Source organism: Polyodon spathula, chromosome 5 (genome assembly GCF_017654505.1).
Source record: "Polyodon spathula isolate WHYD16114869_AA chromosome 5, ASM1765450v1, whole genome shotgun sequence".
In the NCBI taxonomy this organism is placed as follows: domain Eukaryota; kingdom Metazoa; phylum Chordata; class Actinopteri; order Acipenseriformes; family Polyodontidae; genus Polyodon; species Polyodon spathula.
In genome coordinates, this window is record NC_054538.1 from 72,942,401 (window position 1) to 72,947,400 (window position 5,000).

At 34.6% G+C, this 5,000-nt stretch overlaps 1 protein-coding gene across 1 annotated transcript in view; it reads left to right on the plus strand.

Annotated features, from left to right (window-relative positions):
• The first annotated feature begins 4,910 nt into the window (after positions 1-4,910).
• The window catches only part of sim1a (SIM bHLH transcription factor 1a), a 17,936-nt gene continuing 17,846 nt past the window's right edge, over positions 4,911-5,000 (plus strand). The window contains exon 1 of the mRNA XM_041251263.1: positions 4,911-5,000. This exon is cut by the window's right edge and continues 74 nt beyond it. The gene's annotated coding sequence lies outside the window, so the exon portion shown is untranslated.

Below are 5,000 nucleotides of genomic sequence, written 5' to 3' on the forward strand. Positions count from 1 at the left end.
GTCGCTCGCTTGGTTGGTGCGCCCGTTGGTGAAGGATGATTGTAAATCTTCACAGACAGACTTGTTAAAAGTGCCTTAAAAACTCGAATTGTGGGTGTTGTCGAGTGACTGAATTTTTGAAAGTCATTGACAAGAATGTCTTTAATTTCCTGTTCCTCTCCAGTCTCTCTGAGACACAAACGTACCAGCTTTACTTCATTTTTCTTTAACTTATTCTCATTTTGTTGATCATTAATGAACATTTGTCTACTGTGGGTGCTGTCCAGTGATTGAAAACGAGACATTTTATGTTTGAATTGAAAGTGGTCTGGAGCAGTCAAATGGGTCAAAGTTCAACTATACAAAACTTTATATACCCAAATGGAAATTTTGAATTTCTGGAAAAGAAGATACAAGAAATCATGATGGTCCACTATGAAAGGCGCTATATAAAATAAAGATTATTTATTATTGCAATTATTTATTTCAGCAATTTGTTGCAAAACTCCAAAAATGCTCATTCTAAAGTATTCATACCCTGACAAGGAAAATGAAATTGATAGCTAGATGAGGCACCTTTAGTAATAATAATCTCTTTTGAACGATTAGAATATTTGTCAATAAGCTTATGGAATGATTCCTTCCTTCTTCAACACAAAATTGTTCCAGTTCATTCAAATTCCGAGGAGGTCTCTTGTGCACAGCCTTCAACTCATATCAAAGATTCTCAATCGGATTTAGATCGGGCCTTTGACTAGGCCATTCCAGAACCTTGATTGTATTCTTCTTTAACCATTCTGAAGTAGATTTTGATGTGTGCTTTGGATCGTTGTCCTGTTGGAAAATCCAATTGCGCTTTAAACCAAGTTTTGTAGCGGAGGGTTTCAGATGATTGGCCAATATCTTTTGGTATGCTATGCAGTCCATTTTACCATGTATTGGAACTAAATTTCCTCCGCCATTAGAGGAAAAAAAGCTCCATAGAAGGATATTACCACCTTCTTGCTTGACAGTAGGTATGGTGTTCTTTTCTTTGTATGCCTCACCAGACTTTCTCAAAACGACTATCAGTGTGGCCAAATAGCTTGGTTTTTGTTTCATCACTCCACAATACTTTTGACCAGAATTCATATCCATTATTCAAATGCTTTTTTGCAAATTTTAATCGATTGTCCTTGTGATGTTTTCCTAAGAGTGGCTTTTTCCTTGGCCTGCGACCATTGAAACCTTCACCATGCAATACTTGACCTTTGGTTGAAATGGAAACTACTTTGAATATCTTTGGCAGCCAATCTTGGATTGCTATTAGCCTTCCTCACAATTCTTCTACTTGTTCTTGGTAAAAGAACCTTCTTTCTTCCAGACCGAGGGAGCGTTGTGACAATACCATGAGTCTTGTACTTCTTGATAATAGAAACAATATTTGAAATTGGGGATACTCAAATGCTTGGAAATCTTGCATACTGCTCCAGCTTTATAACGATAAATAATGTTCTGCCTTAGATCTTCAGATATCTCTTTACTTTTTCCCATATTGATTTATTGGTAATGACAGCAATCATCCTATACCTAACCCTTTTATACTCTCTAAGAATGTTCAGCTACAATCCAGCATTTTCTAGACTTTTCTAGAATTAAGTTCTTTATTATCATATTTATATTTCTAGCATCAAAGGGTATGAATACTTTTGAAGTAGCATTTTTGGAGTTTTGCAAATAAACAATTGTAGACCTCTATTCTTGTAACTTTTTTTTTTTCCTACAAGAACATTTTCCTAAAATTCATTGTTTCTTGAAATTATAAATGTCCATTGTGAATATATATATATATATATATATATATATATATATATATATATATATATATATATATATATATATATATATACACACACACACACACACCCATTAATGAATCGTGTATTATTTTGCCTAAGGCGGGGATGATCCAATGCAGTGTTCAGTCGATTTTGATTTTATATGTTTCACAAGTAATAGGACTTTTTTTTTTTTTTTATCTTTTCAGTTATTCGTGACAAAGAAGCTGTCCTACTGTATCAGATCACAGTTTCAGAAAACAAAACTCTGAGTACAGGCATTATCTATGATGGTCAGCAAATTAAAACGGCATGTGTGCATGTTAGAGGTGGTCAACTGGTAAAATAATATGTGTGTGTGTGTTCATGTAATCAGACATAATTACATTTATCTACCATTTTGCTTAAATCTACATTTTATTAATTTGGTTTAATTATTTGAACCATAAAAATGTAGCATATAGATTCACGTTCATTCAAGCGAATACTGTATATATTATAATGATATATGATAAGCTGGAGCTGTTTTGTATTGCGAGATCGTAAATTGAAATAGGATAGGTCTTTCGACCAGTTATCACCTGTTATTTCGATCAGTTATCACTTGTTTCTATATCCCAGTGGAATAGTAGTTGGTATCCTGTTTCAGGGCGACAGAGGCTGGCGCACTGCACCCGCATGTTAGAAAATACACGAACCACGCAACACGAGGAATGCGTTTTAATGGTCTTGGAAATAACATTTGCGCAATCATTAGTCATAAACGAGACAGAAACTATATAGGTTTAAGTGACTTAACACCCCGTTTTTTATTTATGCTGTACATGTAATTTTATATTCGCATGTAATGTACACGTTTGGTCATCGCACCACTGTGTTGCATACACTAATACGGTTATTTAATAAGTTATACTTAATATTTAACTAAATAATTACTAAATATGTTATGTCCATTTATGCGACACATTTAAAAACAAACAAAGTATATTTAGCCTAAATATTAAGGGAACGTGTGGTTTGTTTTAGGAGACAAATCGGACAGGAAAATCCGTAAAGACATCAGCCGAAAGGACAACCAAAAGAAAGCATTATACTAGCAGAGCTAACTTATAGACAGACAGAAGTACTGTGAGAGGTACAAATTAATAAGGAATGTTATTCTGAAATGAACAACAGTGTAGCGTTTTTCTCAGAGAGCATGAAAAGGACTGAACATTGCAATAAAATACATGCTGCTAGCGGGCCATAACATTATTATTATTATTATTATTATTATTATTATTATTATTATTATTAGTAGTAGTAGTAGTAGTAGTAGTAGTAGTAGTAGTAGTGGTAGTAGTATGTATGTATGTATGTATGTATGTATGTATGTATGCATGTATGTATGTATGTATGTATGTATGTATTCATTTATTAGCAGACGGCCTTATCCAGGGCTACTTACAACTGTTACAAAATATCACAGTACAAATATCTCATTACAGATTAGAGCAGTTATAAAGCAGGCTACGGTAAACTCAGTAGCAAAAAAAGAACACATTCAAATGAGCAAAATAAAGAATACAGTAATTCCATTTGAGAGCGAGTTCGACTGAGGGCAGTTAACTTACAGTAAAAAATATCTGCTTATAAGAGTAAAGTCCAGTAAGCGCACGTAATAAACAATAAAAAAAGAAAAGAAAAATGGACAAGTTATTATGTGTTGTTATAGCAGCTTGACATCAACCCCCAAGGAAAATAAACAAATACAATAGGGGGTGGAGACGTGAGTGCGAAAAAACAGACAGAGGCCCCCTCACCCTGGTACACTCTCGCCGAAGAAGAGGGTCACATTCTCCCCTTCAAGCAGTTCACTAATTTCCCGAGCAGAAATCAAGATATTGCGCACACATCTTCCGATGCCCTCCGTCGCTGAAATTGTCTTAAATACAGAGCATAAATTAGAGGAACCATGTTTCTCAAAGTTCAACGACGGAACATTAACCGGTCCTGTCCTGTATTTATACGCCTGAAGGTAAATTGGTTTAGGTGGAATACTATACGACCATGCAGTGTGAGCAAAGTTATACTGTACGCTACTTCTATCGTATATTCTGCTCCCGGCGTCATGATAAGACATCGTACTAGTATATAGAAACTACATGCTGATTATCTACTTTAAATTGAAAGATGTAATTATTTAATAAATAAATAAATTGATTAATCGGCTACCACAGATTTCTCAGTTCCAGTATATCTAATTCTATATATATATATATATATATATATATATATATAGGATATATAGATATCTATATATATTCTTACATAAATTAGACCGATAGAATCTTCAATTAAGTGAAAAATCTTAGCTAAAAATACGATTCACAAAAAAGAATAGACTGTAGAATTACAGGTTTTTATTTATTTATTTGTTTGTTTGTTTATTTATTCATTTATTTATTGCAATACCGACCGGCAGTTTGGTTGTCTAATCAGCTTGTATTACAACGATCGGTCATTAAAAAAATTAAATAAATAAATAAATAAATACAACTTTAAACGTTTCTGTTTATTTCCTTTATTTTTTTTTTTTTTCAGTGGTGGATTGTATAGGCTAACTCTGATTATTTGGGATTAAAGCAACTATTGCATGCAATAGTATTTGCTGGTTGATAATGGGTGCTAAAAAAAAAATCTGCAAGTCCTTCAGTGTTTCGCAATTTTACAAGCTTTATCACTGCTACTGTCTTATTGCAAAACTGACATACAGGCAGTCAGACCAGTGCTTTAAATAGGTTTTAGCATACAGGCTGGATGTTGCATTTACTGTGATTACTGTGGAAAATATGCCTTACACGTAGCACACAACAGCGTGCCTCTATTTCCCTTGGAGTTGAATTCTATTGAGGTCAGAGGTTAGCCTGTCAAACAAATCGCGGTTTCACTTCCAGCGTGCGTGCAGCTTTTAAACAAGCCGAATGAGAGATTCGCCCCCAGCCTAACTGTCCAATGGGAGCCAGGGAAACTCCGACAAAAGATTTGAAATGGGCTGGACTAAGGTAGACAGAAAGATTGAGAGCTGGAAGGAGAGGAGGGTTGAAACTAGTTTAGACACTCGCATCCCCAAATCAGAGCTGTGTATTCAATAACAGCTCCTCGTGCTCTCCCAGGTGGGAAGAATGTTAAGAGTTGAAGTTTAACAAGTGTGAGAAGTGAAGG